Source organism: Salvelinus sp. IW2-2015, linkage group LG35 (assembly GCF_002910315.2).
Source record: "Salvelinus sp. IW2-2015 linkage group LG35, ASM291031v2, whole genome shotgun sequence".
NCBI classification, from domain to species: Eukaryota; Metazoa; Chordata; class Actinopteri; order Salmoniformes; family Salmonidae; genus Salvelinus; species Salvelinus sp. IW2-2015.
The window spans coordinates 7,243,664-7,262,494 of record NC_036874.1 but is presented as its reverse complement, the minus strand read 5'-3'; the positions used below and the strand labels follow the sequence as shown (position 1 = coordinate 7,262,494).

The 18,831-nt window shown below is 47.1% G+C and overlaps 1 long non-coding RNA gene and 1 pseudogene across 1 annotated transcript in view; both read right to left on the bottom strand.

Annotated features, from left to right (window-relative positions):
* LOC139022522 (uncharacterized) overlaps positions 1 to 18,831 on the bottom strand; it is an 89,198-nt gene that overhangs the window by 67,931 nt on the left and 2,436 nt on the right. The gene's annotated exons all lie outside the window — the stretch shown is intronic.
* Positions 5,711 to 17,659, bottom strand: LOC111958663 (SWI/SNF complex subunit SMARCC1-like; annotated as a pseudogene).

Sequence of the window (18,831 nt, the reverse complement as noted above, 5' to 3'; positions counted from 1 at the left end):
GGCTTTTTTCAGGGTCATTTACATGTCAAAGGTTACTTCATAGGGGAGAAGGGATAGATGGGCGACTGCAGTACAAAGACTTTTTTTTTTTTTTTAAAGCTTGTTTGACCATTTCCCTCCAAAAATACAGTAAATATTGATTAATAAGTGAGAATTGTTGGGCAATACTACCGTATATTAATATGGTCTGATACCTGCGTTGGAGTAATTAAAACAATGAGATGAGAATGTCTGTGAGGAGAGGGATGGTGGGTGAAGGAGAGGAGAGATAAGAAGAGGTTTGCATACGTCACTCCCTTCCCCATCACCCCCTCTGGCAGTGTGAACCGCTGCCCTACTTTAACATCCTCCATCTTTAATAAACCCCTCGCTCACATCCCCCTCAGAGTTTACAGTATGAGACATCAACCTGTCAGACAGGAGCACAACACACACACTTGTCTTACTGCAAAAGCTGATGTGTGGTGAAGTCTCTGGCACAAAATGGCTGCCGTGCACCACCTACTCTAAGTGGATGCCATGTATTGGTAGTGGATGGAGTTAACCATACACAATGTGAAGTGTTTGACGCATGGTGAAAGCACTATTTCAATGCAGTCCATGATTATTATCATTATAGCACTAAGCCACTGTTCTCTGACACTAACCTGTGTGATGGATTGCCCATGGCGCTACTTGCTCTAGTGCTATACAGTGAAAGAATGTCGCCATGGCAACATCCTCCGTGAAAGGGCAAGGACCCTCTGTGCGTCAGATAGAGATGAAACCTACCTGTTACACAGGCACAGGCGTATGCACACACACACACTGCTAAAAAACAGATGGTGTTGCTCACACAGGCTGGCATTATTTGCTTCATCCATCCCTACATTTGCATTGCGCTGGAAATATGTTTTCAATGGCACAGAGCATCTATTGCATCCACACACAGAAACTGGGAAAATGTTGCCTAGGTTTGTATGCATTTTGGTAAGGAGGACACTTCTATCCTCTTCTTCCCAATGCACTATTCATAGACCTGTTTAAGGCCTGTCAACACAAATCACTTCATATTCATGAATCTGTTTATGGATGATACTTATGCATCTGTTTATGTTTACAGCCACTAAATCAAGCACTTAGGGCTGGACTATTGGCCCGAAGGGAAGGATGAAATTGACACAGTATTGCCATTACTGGTAAGCAAGACAGCTGGGCTGATGCTAAAAACAGTTTGACACAATAGCAGCATGTTAGGCTACTTCAATTACTAAGGGTACTTAAACTGTAGCCTAAGCAACCAGAGAGGAACAGGAAGATGGGACTACAGAGGGAGCAGAGAAGAAAAACAAAATGTTGAAAATCAAGGTGAAGGTAAAATGAGGAGAATGACATGAAGGGGGGAAATCAGAGGAGAGAAGGGGAGCGTGAAGGAGAGCTATGCTTGAGTTGTGAAGAGTAAAGCTCATTGGCAGTGGCAGAATCGGCACAGCTGTGGGAGGGCAGAGGGAGACACTGTGTCAATTATGAAACATCTCAACTCATTCAGGGAGCAGATAGTCTCTATCCCCGCTCCTATCAGCAGCATGCTCTCTCGCTGCATCTATCTCTACCACTCACTCAGCTGGGGAGGAGTGGAGGAAGGAGAGTGCATGGAGGACAAAAGGAGGATTGTGGATCGGGAGGTTGATCTCCTTGTCTTCTTTCCTCTGTGACCACTGGTAAAACACAAGGACTGGATAGGTGTCCTGTCCACCATATTGCCATGCTTTTATACTAGACCAAAATGTAAACTCAACATACAACAATTTAAAAGATTTTACTGAGTTACAGTTCAGATATGGAAATCAGTCAATTGAAATAAATTCATTGGGCCATAATCTATGGATTTCACATGACTGGGAATACAGATATGAATCTGAATCAGATACCTTACAAAAAAATGGTAGGGGCGTGGATCAGAAAACCACTCAGTGTGACCACCTCATGCAGCGTGACATCTCCTTCGCATAGAGTTGATCAGGCTGTTGATTGTGGCCTGTGAAATGTTGTCCCACTCCTCTTCAATGGCTGTCCAAAGTTGCTGGATATTAGCGGAACACGCTATCGTACACGTCGATCCAGAGCATCCCCAACATGCTCAATGTGTGACATGTCTGGTGAGTATGCAGGCCATGGAAGAACTGGGCCATTTTCAGATTCCAGGAATTGTGTACAGATCATTGCGACATGGGGCTGTGCAATATCATGCTAAAACATGAGGTGATGGTGGCTGATAAATGGAACGACAATGGGCCTCAGGATCTCAACACGGTATCTCTGCACATTCAAATTTCTATCGATAAAATCCAATTGTGTTTGTTGACTGTAGCTGCCCATACCATAACCCCACCACCACCATGGGTCACTCTGTTCACAACGTTGACATCAGCAAACCGCTCGCCCACACGACGCCATACACGTGGTCTGCAGTTGTGAGGCCGGTTGGACGTACTGCCAAATTATCTAAAACCATTTAGAGGCGGCTTATGGTAGAGCAATTAACATTCAATTGTCTGGCACCAGCTCTCATACCAACTGCACACTCCCTCAAAACTTGAGACGTCTGTGGTGTGTCCCCAGCACAAGGTGCACCTGTGTAATGATCATGCTGTTTAATTAGCTTCTTGATATGCCACACCTGTCAGGTGGATAGATTATCTTGGCAAAGTAGAAATGCGCACTAACAGGTAAGTAAAGAAATTTGTGCAGAACATTTGAGAAATATGGAACATTTCTGGGATTTTCTAACACTTTACATGTTGCGTTTACATTTTTGTTCAGTGTAGATGCCCTTTCAGATCTGGAGAGGACCTGTTCAAAACATTGAGCCTGTTTATGTGAAGAGAAGTAGATCTTACAGAGTAGGGGTATGCAACCCTGTTGTTTCAGGCACCACACCTGACCATCTGAGTTGATTGATCAGTTCAGTGATTGCCTAAATTCAACACACCCGGTCTTCCAGGTTGGTTAAATCAAAAACACGAAGTGCTTGTGACCCTCCAGGACCAGGGTTGCCTAACTCTGTTCTAAAGGGTGATGCTTTGTCATTACTGTATCTGTACTGCGTGATCAGTTTCCCTCCTCTACGGCTGCTCAGATAAAAAAATAAAAAACACCCCTCCCAACCCAAGACATAATCGTCCCTCATCCCTCTCAATAACATCCTCCTGGCCAATCTCCATGGTCAGAGAAACCCCCCCCCTCTCACCAGATTACAGTGCTGGCTGCCTGGGATTAGAGTTTAAATGACACCAGGATGAATAGACGCGGTTATCATTTTTCCTCATATGCATTTGCAGCTGCTGCATAAGAGCCTAAACAGCAAAACAACTACACAAAGACCATCTCTCCCCTGTAGCACCTTGCCCTTTGTCCTAGACCCCTCACCAGACAAAATGAGACTTTTTTTGGTTTGAGGTGTGGTTGTGTGTCAGACAGTGTTTAATATGAAATATGGCTTTAGTTATTTTTTGCAACCATAACATTTCTACCCCGAAATATGTATAGAGAAAGATAGGAAAGAAAGAGAATATTCTTAACTATTTCCCAGGATAATGTGAGCATTTCGTCATGCTCTAGTCTAGATATTTTACACTCCCTGAAATAATACAAATCTATAAAAACCGAACAAGTGTAAGAACAAAATCTAACATTTAGTTCAGAATAAATGAACTACTGAAAATATCAGACATCACTTCATACAAAAACAATTTATTAGACATTGTCCAGGTCTAAGTACCAACAAACCCGAACAAACAATAAAATAAAATAAAAATGCTACAAACTTCCAAGAACAAAGATAACTCAATCTACACAAAGTTTATGCTTAAAAATACATAAAACTGAAAAAAGATACAAGATGTAAGGGGGTTCTCATCATTTGTGATATAACAGACTGGAAAGACCTTGAATGAGGAAGTGTGTGAGAGCGTGAGAGAGATGCTGTGTGTATGCGTGTGTGATATTCTACCTGAGGGGAGAGGGTAACAGTAACGCAGCAGTCACGTGGGCAGCGAATGAGAGAGGGGTACTAGAGGTAGCAGAGGGGTGCGTAGAGCAGAGAGGTAGCTAGCAGAGAGCAAGAGCAGTTCTAGAGAGGTAGCAGACAGACAAAGAAGGGGAGGAGGCAGAGGTAGCAGAAAGGTGTAGAGGGGTGTTGAAATGAATGGAGATGGATGAAGAGAGGTAGCGCTAGGTAGCGGCAGCAGCTACATTATCAGCACCAGAACAGCCAGAAGCCCACTCCACCACTGAGGAAGAGCACATGGTTTTTAACTACAACTATATCACCATACCTAGCTCACTAAAAGGATGGATGAAGGTCAGTGGGATATTAGGCCTGTGTGTGAGCAGCCCCCAGTGTACTAGAGCAGGGTTCAGTGAAGTGTGTGAGTAGTACAGTGCTACGCCTGGCTGGTGGGGGCTATGGGTGGTGGTGAGGGGGGGGGGCAGAGCAGCCCAGCAGACTCATCAAACACCTGTCTTGCTGTACGCCATTCTGCTCTTCTGACACGCCAACAACGAACAACTGAACACACACTTCGGCTACAGTGTTTTAGCTTCAGAAGAGCGAAGTGGAGAGTAGATTCTCAGTGAGAGAGTGTGTGTGAAGGGAGGTTACTGTCTCCCTCTGTGTGTAAGGAAACCCTCATGATCCCATTCATTACAGTACACAACACACGTCCCTAAATGATCAACCATCTCCCTGGTGTGTTGTTGGGGGAAGACGCGAGGGAGGGAGAGAGAGGGGTTGTTGGTTGTTGTGTTGGGGGGAACGCGAGGGAGAGGGAGGAAGAGAGGGGATGTTGGTGTTCCGCTGAAGGAGGAAGAGACTAGTGTCATTCTAAAAAGTGAAGGGAAAGAGGGAAAAGTGGGAGTTCTCTGATTTTTCTCCCAAAATATTAGCTTCATATCTCTTTAAATAGAGAACAAACACAATATATTCTTTAAAATGACTGGGAGGAGCCCATCTGATCTGCCCCACACCAGACTGACTGAAGGAGAAAACAGTGTTCTTACTAGGAGGGCCAGAGTCACAGCCTCCTTGACGCTGTGCCCTGAGAGGGAGGTGGTGTGTGTGTGTTGTGTGTAAGCCAGGAGGAGTTTTTGAGTTGAGAAAACACCTAGCCATGGCAAGGCCATCAATGAAGCTGAGGTTTTACAAGAGGTGGTGTGTTGTTGGGTGTGTTTGTTTGGGGGCAGGGATCTTAGTTGTCAGCAACTCGTGCTGGGGCTGCCGCTTGAGGTCCCACAGACGTGGGAGCATACCATCAGGTGTACAGCGAGGGCAGGGTCTGAGGACAGAGAACACACTGGTTTTGAGAATGGGACACACCAACACACACTTTCTGCTGAGTAGGATCTGAAGGCGGATACGGATAGTGTACTCACACATGCCGTTGGGGCTCCAGGGTGGCGGGGACCCTCATGGGCATGCTGCATGGGGGGCCCTAGCTCATGCGCCCTGGAATGGGCTGACCGGGCCCCTTCCCCCATTGGCCCTAAACAGCGAAGGGAGGTTGGTGAGACTCTTGGCCTATCACAGAATCAGTGTGCTGGAACCATGTTTTTGAAAAGGCTAATGTTTCCTAGCTAATATTTGGTGTCATTCCCTTGCCTTGGATATAGTTCCAGGGACTTTTGGGTGCTTCTTTGCTGAGAGATGGTGTTCTCCTGTGTGTGTGTGTCCTTAACCTGTCTGTTTTGGGTGGTGGGGACCCATGGGTGGACCCGGGTCCGGGGGCCGTTCCAGAGTGCATGCGGGGAGGGGGTCCGTGGTGGGAGGGTTCCGTGGTGCATGCCTGGCCCTGGGGACCAATGGGGGTGCGGGGCCTGGGCCGCTGCGTTTGGCCTGCTGTGCTCCATCTGCTGCGGCCTTCATCTCAGCATACTTCAGCTGCTCCATGTGGAGGCCTGGCGCTCCGTCAGCAGCTGCTGCTCTGCAACTCCAACTGGAGGGGGGGGTGGGAATCATAATTTTATACTATTATCATGATTATCATTCTCAAAAGCCCACTGTCCACAAGGACATTAAGGTGGTCATTACTCATAGTGTCACTTTGAAAAGATAATCATGTCAATAAAGCTAATTTAATTGAACACAGAGCGAGAGAGCGATACATCAAGTCAAACAGTGGTATATGGAGCAGGGTGATGATACAGAAACAGGATTGATAATCAAAGAAACGAAGGAGAGGAATAAGAAGAGAAAGGAATAATTAAAGAGTATAAGCTATAAAGACAAGCTGATCACGATAGCTGACATTATGACAGAGGGGAAGAGCGGTACAGCGGGAGAGGAAAAGCGATGAATGAGACTGTGGGGAGGAAGAGAGGGGGCAGTGAAACAGGACCACTTGGAAGCAGGAAGGAGAGAGGAAAAGAAGGAATGACTGTGGGAGGAGAGAGGGGGCAGTGAAACAGGACCATTCTGGAAGCAGGAAGGAGAGAGGAAAGCGATGGAATGAGACTGTGGGGAGGAAGAGAGGGGGCAGTGAAACAGGACCACTCTGGAAGCAGGAAGGAGAGAGGAAAAGCCATGGAATGAGACTGTGGGAGGAAGAGAGGGGGCAGTGAACAGGACCACTCTGGAAGCAGGAAGAGGAGAACATGGAAGAGAGGGGGAGAGGGCAGTGAAACAGGACCACTCTGGAAGCAGGAAGGAGGAGGAAAAGCAATGGAATGAGACTGTGGGGAGGAAGAGAGGGGCAGTGAAACAGGACCACTCTGGAAGCAGGAAGGAGAGAGGAAAAGCAATGGATGAGACTGTGGGGAGGAAGAGAGGGGCAGTTGAAACAGGACCACTCTGGAAGCAGGAAGAAGAGGAAAGCAATGGAATGAGACTGTGGGGAGGAAGAGAGGGGGCAGTGAAACAGACACTCTGGAAGCAGGAAGAGAGAGGGAAAAGCAATGGAATGAGCTGTGGGAGGAAGAGAGGGGCAGTGAAACAGGACCACTCTGGAAGCAGGAAGGAGGAGGGAAAAGCAATGGAATGACTGTGGGAGGAAGAGAGGGGCAGGGAAACAGGACTACTCTGGAAGCAGGAAGGAGAGAGGAAAAGCAATGGAATGACTGTGGGGAGGAAAGAGGGGCAGTGAAACAGGACCACTCGGCAGCAGGAAGGAGAGAGGAAAAGCAATGGAATGACTGTGGGAGGAAGAGAGGGGCAGTGAAACAGGACCACTCTGGGAGCAGGAAGGAGAGAGGAGCAATGGCTGGAAATGTCGAAAAGGGATTGATTGCATGCAATAAACCACTAATACTCTCTCTGACACGGAATCAACGGGTGAATTCCATTACCAGAAACCCTACAGAGACACAGGGATGGGAGAGGTGGAGAAGTCTATTCCCTGTGTGTGCCCTGTTAAGTACATTTGTAGTGGTGGAAAAGTGTGGAGTAGTAAGACAGTGAGAGTGCCCTTATTTTAGTGTGTGTGTGTATGTCTAAAGACGGAGACACAGTGTGCGTATGAGAGTGTGTGTATAACCCAGTGTTTACAGCCTGTGGTAACGGTAAGGAGGAGGCAGCCTGGGTGCTGTTCCAGAGGGTTATGTAACGACTGCGTGGCTTTTTCATGCACTATTTATCAGGCTGCGGTCCACAGCAGCTCCACGCTTTACAGTTTACACTCCTGACACAAACACTTTCCACTGGACTAGAGGCCCACTATCTACCCAGCAGTTAGTTGACTAACTATTTACTGCTCTTAAACCATGTACCCAAATGGACAAAGCAACGATGCCTGATCCCCCCCCAAAGCGCTTTCCCTTCATAGGCTTGCATGCTCTTTACTCTACTATCCTCTGTGTACTCTGCAACTACCCCTCATTATTACCACCATTATTAATGCAAACGTTTAATATTGACGCTTTTCACGTCTGCTCATGTTGTAGATATAGGCCCACTCCCAAAAGCAGCTCTTTGTCCTTCCAAGTTATCCATCTGTCGTGGCTCTCCCTCACACACACGTCTCTGAAATGCCTGGATGGATGACAACTGACACTGATAAGCCTAGATACCACTACAATCAAGAGCATATCCAATCCTTTCACACCCCAAGGGGTCTGAAACTACAAGCGACTTCAACCCAGCATGCAGTCTCCCACTGAACTACGTTTCCCACAATCCACCTCGGTGCCACTACTTACAGCCTCTTTCTCTCGTCCATGATGGTCTCCAGCTCCTCAAAGTGTCTGAGCTTGATCTCCAGCTTCTTCATCTGAGTCTCCACCAGCAGAGCCACCAAGAGACTTGATTTCCTCTCCTCCACGCCGCCAGGTGCTACAGGGAGAAATACAGAGGAAAGAGATGTAACAGAAATATAAAGCTTCGCCAAACTAGACTGGCCAGGTAGTGTAAGAGTAGCGCAAGCGCTTTTGAGCCGGTGGTAAAACGACACACCGATCAATGAGATGCTTACACCGGCAGCACAAGCATAGCATGAGTGAATGGAGCTGGAGCTGCTGAAGCATCTGTTAAGGCCTCAGGTCTATTTCAAGCATTTCGTTGACGTTTCCCAACTGGCACAGTCGGCTCCGTTTGCTACTTCTGGTTTCAAACACCAAAAACAGCACATACTGAAAGCTAGCGCTATGCTTGCGGTGTAGTCTTGGGGCTCGATATACAAAGTGCTATCCCCATGGCCCTCTGGAAGAAGTCACCTTGGCCTTGGTGGCAGCTGAGGCGAGGGCAGCGGCGGCTGCAGTGGCAATGTTCCCCTCCCCCCCGTCCGGCTCTAGCTTCTTCCTCTCCTCTTCCTCCTCTTCCATCGTTCCCTGCTCCTCCTTCTCCTTGTCTTCCTCCGAGGTCTCCATGGCCTCCTCGTCTTTGTCTGAAAACATTGCATAAACATTATCAATCAAGTCAATGCTGGACTTATCCGACCCTCCCCCAAAAATGGATGATTCAATCGAAGCGGAATAACCATCTACTCTACCTGCTGAAGCCTTGCCCTCTCCTCCCTCTTTCTCTCCCTCCTCCCGCTCCGACGGCTCGGTCATCTCGCTCTTCACCTTCTCTCCCTCAGCCAGCTTCTCAGCAGACTCACTGGGCTTCTCCGCCTCATCCTTAGACTCAGCCTGAGACAGAGACAGGTAAGACTGTGGCGTTACAGCTGATTATATTTACAGAGCCTTCGGAAAGTATTCAGACCCCTTCACTTTTTCCACATTGTGATATGTTACAGCCTTATTCTAAAATGGATTAAATAAATAAAAATCCTCAGCAATCTACACACTATGACGAAGCAAAAAAAGGTTTTTAGAAATGTTAGCAAATGTATAAAAAATTAAAAAAACAGAAATAGCTTATTTACATAAGTATTCAGACCCTTTGCTATGAGACTCGAAATTGAGCTCCGGTGCATCCTGTCTCCATTGATCATCCTTCCGATGTTTCTACAATTTGGGAGTCCACCTGCAGTAAATTCAATTGATTGGACAAGATTTGGAAAGGCAKACACCTGTCTATATAAAGGTCCCACAATTGACAGTGCATGTCAGKGCAAAAACCAAGCCATGAGGTCGAAGGAATTGTCCGTAGAGCTCAGAGACAGGACTGTGTCGAGGCACAGATCTGGGGAAGGGTACCAAAACATTTCTACAGTATTGAAGGTCCCCAAGGACACAGTGGCCTCCATCATTCTTAAATGGAAGAAGTTTGGAACCACCAAGTCTCTTCCTAGAGCTGGCCGCCCAGCCAAACTGAGCAATCGGGGAGAAGGGCCTTGGTCAGGGAGGTGACCAAGAACCAGATGGTCACTGACAGAGCTCTAGCATTCCAGGACAACCATTTCTGCAGCACTCCACCAAATCATGCCTTTATGGTAGAGTGGCCAGACAAAACCACTCCTCAGTAAAAGGCATGACAGCACGCTTGGAGTTTGACAAAAGGCACCTAAAGACTCTCAGACCATGACAAACAAGATTCTCTGGTCGGATGAAACCAAGATTGAACTCTTTGGCCTGAATGCCAAGCATCACGTCTGGAGGAAACCTGGCATCATCCCTACGGTGAAGCATGGTGGTGGTAGCGTCATGCTGTGGGGATGGTTTTCAGCGGCGGGTACAGGGAGACTAGTCAGGATCGAGGCAAAGATGAACGGTGCAGGGTACAGAGAGATCCTTGATGAAAACCTGCTCCAGAGTGCTCAGGACCTCAGACTGGGGTGAAGAATCACCTTCCGAAAGAACAACGACCCTATGCACACAGCCAAGACAACACAGGAGTGGCTTCGGCACAAGTCTCTGAATGTACTTGAGAGGCCCAGCCAGAGCCCAGACTTGAACCCGATCAAACATCTCTGGAGAGACCTGAAAATAGCTGTGCAGCGAAGCTCCCCATCCAACCTGACAGAGCTTGAGAGGATCTGCAGGAACTCCCCAAATACAGGTGTACCAAGCTTGTAGCGACATACCCAAGAAGACTGAAGGCTGTAATCACTGCCAAATGTGTATTGAGTATTGAGCAAATGGTCTGAATACTMAAGTAAAAAAAATAAAATGTTTTACTTGTTTTTGCTTTATCATTATGGGGTATTGTGTGTCGATAAGGCAGGGGGAAAAAAACTATTTAATAAATTATAGAATAAGGCTGTAACGTAACAAAATTAGGAAAAGGTCAAGCGTTCTGAATACACTGTATATGCAGGTCAGAACTGAGAAACACCTAACTGAAGACTATAGCTAGACAGGTCCTTGAGAGCTAAGGAGAAAAATACACAAAACCGAACAAGGGTCAAAGCTAATTCCCTGCATTTCAAAAAGCCTGCAGTAAAGCCATCGGGACTAGAACCGGCGTGGATAGGCGATGGCTAGTGAAGGTTAATGAAGATTTCAACCAGTGGTCAACGATGCATGGCTAACTCCTGCTAACGTTATCTGTGGTGTTACATTTGCCCCGTGGCCATCCTAAACACAGAGATAGGATGGATGGAGAATAGAGTAAGCGAAAGACGGAGAGTAGTAAATGGAGGGGCAGACTGTACGACTGCCAGCGTTAAAAATAAAGTTAAAAACTGTTTGATGTCTTCTGTGCACATATGAATGTCCCCTACGATGTAACTGCAATGATGAGATGGATGTTGTTCTTCTTTGTTACATTATCTCGCTGTCATACTGTMTTCAACCGTGTTCCATCTTGCCTTGCCATCTTGTTTCAAGAGGATCACAATGGAAATAAGTCCCAGACTTGATTGTGTGTTATCCTCCATGATTTAACAATGGAAATAAGTCCCAGACTTGATTGTGTGTTATCCTCCATGNTGTGTTATCCTCCATGATTTAACAATGGAAATAAGTCCCAGACTTGATTGTGTGTTATCCTCCATGATTTAACAATGGAAATAAGTCCCAGACTTTATTGTGCGTTATCCTCCATGATATAACTCATGTGCATGTATGGCTTTTTCAGTTTTATGTATGCCGGTAAATCTTTTTAATGGTTGAATTAATAAACTAAACTAAAGACCTCACCCCTGGGCCGTCTCACCTTGTCAGGCTGCTGGGAGTCGGAGTCTGTTTCCATCTTCTCCGTCTCTGCTGGCTCTACAGTGACAGGGAGAGAGAGAGGGAGGGGCTTTGAGAAGAGGGCTAGACAAAGAACAAGACATCTCTCAGAGAAACTGATCACAAACAGATGACGCATCCTAAGTAGAACCTCACCATGATTCAGACATTACTGTGGTTAGGAATGACAGTATGTGTGWGTGCGTGCGAGCGAGCGTTTGTGCAAATGTGGGAGAAAGTGAGCGAGTCGATGCCGAGTGAGAGTGCATGAATGTGTGTTTGGAAAAAAACATGTCCGCATGTGCATTTGGGCGCGTTTTTACTATGCGAGTATTGACCTGTATGAGAGATGGTAGACTGCTTTGGGGAGGGTATTGAATGCATRTAGGCAATTTATTAGTTGTTAATGCATGTATGTGTAACATGTATTRATTCATGTATAATTGCTGATTGAGCGATTGCTGTGTGTGTACCAGGCATTGAGGCCGTAGCATAGTGTGTTGACCCAGTTTCAACCCCTTCCCCCACGCCCCATCTGCTGTTCTAATCCACTGGTTACCACGACAGCCGGACACATAGACATAACACTCGGAAGAAACCTCTACGTCGCCCCCCACTGGCCATCCTGATTTCAGCTGGTACCTCAAAATGTATTGGTGAGAATAAACATCTGGCTTTACCCACGTGAGCGCACACACACGCAGGAGGTAGGTATAAGGTGACCTGCGGACAGCTGGCTACGAGCAGCCTCGCCCTAACCTGTTAGCTGTGGGCTGTCTGTGTCTTGGCCATTTGCTGCCCTCCACTGGTAACACTCAGTACTCCGTCTAAATGTGGGGGGTGTGTATATGGGTGGGTATTTTGTGTGAGTGAGTATTGCATMCATGAGTATGTTGGATGTATGTGATGAGAGAATGCTTTTGTGTGTTTATATGAAGGCCTGTGTGTTTACACGATTCTATATGTATTGCTATTCGATACTGTGACTTTATTGAGATTTGATGTTCCAAACAAATTGCTCACCAGAGGTCTTCTGCAGAGACAAGAGAGCCATGAAAACGAGTCTAWCAGTCATGGAAATAAAATTGCTGATATCAAATTGGCTCCTTATTTAAAAAGATGGAGAATGAGCTATGAAGAAAAAATACTGGAGTTTTGGTGCAGGTACAACCAACTATCGCAAAAATAGTGATCTTGACAAAACAGTAAAAAAAAAATTATCCCAATATATAACTATTGTTTCCCCCCCTCCCGATCAATGTTTCCCCCCCTCCCGATCAATGTTGTATACCATGTGATCGTTTTTATGTTTGTGTACGCACAAGAGTATTTTTTATCCATCTTTGCAAATGTGTGACTGTGTGTACGAATATCTGAATGCATGTGTTCTGCTCCGAGTGTGTGTGTTACCGGTCTTCTCGGGCTCCTCGGGGGCGGTTCCTGCGATGCCGCTGCTCTCCAGGCCATAGGCGGGGTCTACCTTGCCCGTGCTGCGGGCCGCCTCCTGCACCTTCTTCACATGGGCCTCCACCAGCTCTGCTGGCACCTCCTCACGCACACGGCTAAACTCCTCTGGAGAGAGAGGGAGACACTGTAGTTAGCTACAGACTCACACCTTGTGATAGTTCCTCCACACACACACACAGATATGTTCAAACACACAGCGATATTACGACACACTACATGAAGCGTGATATTACATACAAATTAAAAATATTTATTTTGTGAATCAACACATTGTGATAAAACACCCCTTGCAAATGACCCACGTACCCAGTCGCCACAAACGTACCCTCAGTCGCCACATCACGTACCAGTCGCCACAACACGTACCCAGCTCCACAACATCGTCCACACACACGTGCCAGTCGCCAAACACGTACCCAGCGCCACAACACGTACCAGCCCACCACAACACGTACCCAGTCCCCACAACACGTACCGACAGCCCCCACAACACGTACCCAGCCCCACAACACGTACCCAGCCCCACAACACGTACCCAGGGCTCCTTGGCAGCAGCGGAGGCCACACGGGGGTCCACCACGGAGGCCAGGAAGGCCACGGTGCTCATGACGGGGTTGCCTGACTGGCTGAAGGGTACGGGCTGGTAGGCCAGGGGCCCAGGGACGACTCAGAGTTCTCCAGGTAAGGGTCCTCGATGGGCAGACGCAGGAAGTGCAGGATACACTCTGTCCTGGGGGCGCGAGCCACGTGCTCCGACACCTTGTTCCAGTCGTCTTTGTCATCTCCAGAGCCTGGTAGGGAGGAGATAGAGGAATGAGAAGGGTTCTGATAGGCTGGTAGGTTTTAAGATTATGTTTGTGATTGGCAGCTGGTCTGTTGTGACTGACATACCTCAATAGGAGCAGAGTCTCCTGCTCGGTCCACTCTCGGCCGCCGCTGGTTCCTTTACTCTTGGGGTTCTTCTTGGAGTAGAGGTCATTACGCAGGCCAAAGTTCTGCATGTCAGAGGGCTTGTCTTTGCCCTTCTCTGGGAGTTGAGCATCTGCTGGCCAGAGGGATCTAGAAGGCTGGATGGAGAGACAGTGGGAGGTTGAAAGGAATCACACTGTGGTCAGAGGATGCAGTGAATACTTTCACAACATGTATGACCCATTAATAATCAAAATCAACGGTTACATACACACAACGCCTGTATGTGTATTTGGATATAATTCGCTAATCGGCACTAACAGGATTGGGTTTAAAGACCCTTCCCTAGCCCCTACTCCCTCAGTATCCAACAACCTGAAAGGACTAGACAGTATGAAAGAAATATGACCATAGCTCCATGTAGTTTGTTCTCTAACCTGTGGGGGGCGGTGGTGCATCGGCGTCAGGCCAGAGGGGGTGTCAGCCAGCACGTTGAAGGGTGGGCGGGGGGCCCATGGGGAGGGGGCGGCTCTCAGCATCCACCTGGTAGTTCACCAGCCCCCACTGCTCCAGGAACGCATGGACCCTAGTAGAGAGACATGACAGATATATGCAAAGAATTTACTCCACAATCATCACTCTTGATCAGTGAGTCCAACTAAACCTGGGTCATATTCATTAAGCACCAAACGGGAAAAAATTAACTGGAACAGTAAGGGACAACCTAAACGTGTCCTATAAAAACAACACATATTACAAAGTGTCTTGCATACGGTGTGCCCTGACGAACAATGTCCTAACTTCTGCCCTAGGGAATCCATTTCACGTTAACCCCTTGACCCTTCACCTCATGACGGCACACACGTCTCCCGTCAGGTTCCTGCGGCAGGAGGTGGAGGTCAGGTACTCCTGGGGGTTGAGCCGGTACGTGTCGATCATGAAGTTACGGTAGGCCAGGTATCTGACAGGGACAAACACATTGAGAAAAAAAACACAGAAGGATCGGAACAAACAGGGACGCCATGTGTTAGACAGCAATGGGTGTGTTTGTACTATGAAAGATTCTTAGTGAAAGCGTGCGTCTGCAGTTCTTTAATGGGTTGAGTGAGTTGATGTGTTGGGCAGTGTTCTCCACTGACTCACATTTCTGGGGACTTGGACTTGTTCTTGCCGTTGAAGAACTCTGGCAGTGCACGCCTCTCAATCTCGTGGATACTGAAAGAGAAGGGGGCGGGGTAAACTCAAGACACAAACATAAAATACAGCCCATGATACACTCCCCACACACTAAGAACAGTGGGGCCATCCTCACCAGTTGTAGTCGAACCAGGCGGCGTAGCTGGGGATGATGATGTGGTGGGTCTGCTCGGTCACGTTGTCCTCGCTGGAGTCGATGAGGCGGTTGACCTCGGCCTTGCCCTGCTCCTCCTCCTCCTGCAGGGGGAGACAGAGTCACACGGATGGGATCAGATCAACATAGGCAAGAAAGGAGAGCAGAATTTTGGCTAGTTCTTGGTCAGTTTCTATTATATATGAACAGAGGATAAAATGTTAGAAAAGCAGTATTTCCAGATTAAATCAGGAATAATCCCATCCCAAATGTAGAAAAACTGGATCTGAATGAGTTAACGCTGCACTGGAAAACACTCGTAATCTAACGCATGCCTCAAACCACTCGTAGAARAGCTAAGTGCATTGTTAGCTGCTTTTTTGCCCTCCCGCGTCACTTGATACACAGTAGACCTCCGCTAAACATAGAATCACATGATTTATCAGTCTCTGACTGCTGATAACTTCAGAACAAAGTTGACTACAAATACAAAAGTTGCCAATATCTTTGCGATGGATACAACAGAGTTCTATTTTGGTACTTGTAGGCTACTGTCTAATTTGTCTCAATATATTTCATGYTGTGTAGCCTAACGTGCGCAATGATGTGACAAATTGGTGACTTAGTGCGTTGTCATTGGGTAAGCATTATAATAAACAGACTCAATATTAGCAGCCATAGGTGGTAATAGGAGCTGATCCGTCATCAGTATTGTGAAATAATTCTAATTTTAAAGAAAGATTTGAATGGAGAAAGCTGATCGAGACCAGCACTCTCTTTCGATCCTATCAGTATGGACACATGTTCCAACGCTGCACTTCGTGACCGTTCTCTCAGCGTGGTGTTTTTGGAAATGCATGTCTTCGGCAGTTGTAGGAAATATGCATTGTTAAAAACAGCCGTAGGCCTAWGTTCCATCGCTATCGGGAAACCGGGCCCAAATCTACAAATGGGTAGACATTGCCTCTAAAACAGACACCAGGTGAGATATTTTTCCATCTCCCTTCTGGATTTGCTAAGAAGTGGGGGTTAGGATAATCTGACCATAGKTCTATCAAAGACGACTATGGTTGTGGGTGAATAGGGAACAGTTTACGATGAAGAAGAGACCGCATTTAGAGGCAATCATTAAAGGTTAAGGAAAAGCTGGTGTTACCTTGCCTCCAGAGACCACAGAGTCATCCTCCAGATCATCTGGAAGACCGAGAGGGGACGTTATGACATCACTCTATCCATTGCTTGACTCAATACARCTCGGTGATTGACAGTTTAGTACTGAGACAGGTAGATACTTAAACACTGAAATAGTTCTGCACACACTCACCCAAATCAGCCACTGCCCCTCCCTTCACTGGGGTGTTCTCGTTGTCTTTCTTAGAGTTCACTGAGGACAGGGAAGGGGAAAAAAGGCTGAAGAATAGCCAGAGTATGGTAGTGGTGAAATACACTGACAGTGGCTATTGGCTCTCTTTTCTCTTGTAAGCTCTCTTTTCAAAAGCAACCACGGAAATAGATACAGAGGGGGGAGGGGTTGCAGAAGTGGGACATTGCAGATGGGACTGGGTCCAAAAAGGCAATTTTTAGTTAAGTGCGTTTGGCTTAGAGCACTTCCAGCTCAAATAGCACTCCATTCAATGCACCACTGTAGAAAGTCCCCCCGGGCAACTCCATGCCATCTTGGCAAGGACAGAGTGTACATGTGTGGTGTGTAACAGTTAGAAAATAAATAATTCAGGGGAAAAAACTGCAGTTACTACAGAGTTGAATAAACTGCAAGTCAACACGGTGACAAGCATAAGATGGATGCACTGAGAGAAAGAAACAGGACCATGAGAGAGAGAATGGGAGATTTACAACATGTGATTTAGAGTGACTGAGCCAATGAAGGAGAAGAGAGGGGAGGAACACGAGGAGGAGGAGGGGTATGGGTGAGAAAGAAGACAGAGTGAAGGATCAAGAGGGAGGAGAGCAGATGTGGGAGAGGGAGACAATGAGAGGGACYAGTTGGACAATCAACTGACCGTTCTTGGGCAAAGTGACCTCCTCCATGCTGGGAACAGGCGAGGGGTCCTCCATGTCCTTGGTCAGGTCCTCTTCCTCCTCCTCGTCCTCGCCACGGTGGCCACGACGCTTCCAGTGAGACGCAGGGTTCCTGGGGACAGGAGAAGAGGTCAAGGGTCGGTGGAGTTTTCCCAAGACACTGATCCATGGTCAGTTTAGTGTTTTTCTCCCTAATGGCTAAGGTTAGGTTTTGGGAAGGTTAAGCTGGTCCTAGATCTGTGGCTATAGGGGGACTCACCCCTTCTTGCCACCCTTCTTGCGGGACTCGGCTGGGGTGGTCGGGGGAGATGGCGAGCGCCTCCTCTTCTTCCCGGCGGCGTTGGCCTTGCGCTCCTTGCGATCGGGTGTACGGGAAGACTGTTTCATATAGTATATTACTGTATACACACATTTCACTTTCTTGAAATGTGATATGAGAGTAGAATAAGCCTCTAAGGTGCCATAAGGAATTAGATTCAAAGATACAGCACAATCCAGACTACACCAGAATGTAGGCATATGTATATACAATATATAATTTTTTGTACATTTCAGCAATTTAGAGACGCTCTACCAACTGAGCCACATGGGACCAAGTAACAAAGTAGATGATATATACATTGCAAGGGGGAGCTTTATTTTCTTCTTCTCAGCAGAGCACATCACTTACCATCCTCCTGCTGGGTTGATGAGGGTAGATATGATGGGTGGCCTTAGACTTGTCCTCAGTGATGGAGCCCTAAAGGAAAGGAAGGAGAGTAGCTTTATGATGCCATTTGAATTTCTGGTGAGTGGTGAAACAATCCTACCATTGGTTGGTGCGATTTGGGTGGGCGTGTCTTACCTGTGTCTTTTTGATGATGTCTTCAGCTTATTGGCCTGCTTCTGCTCCATGTCAGGCACCAGGAACACGGTTGGTCGAGTCAGGCAGTTTTCTGAACCAGGGTCTTCTCTACATTCAAGAACATCTCCACATTCCTGTCCATCCTGGAGGGGTTCTGCAGGTCAAACCTACGCCTGCACAGATAGGAGGGATAGAACATGTTACTTACAGTCTCAACTCCACAGGGCATCTTTTCCCTCCCTCTCTGGAGCAACCGCTACCTTCTATGTGATTCCATAGGAGAAAGAACGTGTCAACTATCCATTCCACATATACATGATTAGTCCAAGGTGGAAATTATGCATTAAAAAAAAAAGTATTCAAATAAAAGACCCTACTCACCAGCCCTGCTCGCTCTGAACTTGTAGGTGGAGCCAGGATATGACACAGCGCACCCCTGCCTTGAAGTCCAGGAAGCTCTTGGTCTGATGAGGCAATACAGAAGAAAAGGCGAGGGACATTCACACAAGCTAGCTCAGATAGATAAAGACATGGCAAATACACTGTGACACAAAATGTGAAGAAGAATTGGGAAGCCCTACACACTCTACTGCCCACATTCCCTTGCCCCAAAAATATCACTGTGTGTGTAGGTCCCGTCCCTGTCTGGTCAGGTGTAAAGACGCGTGTGGAAGAGATACTCACAGGTAACTTGTTGAGGGCAGGGTTGTTGACG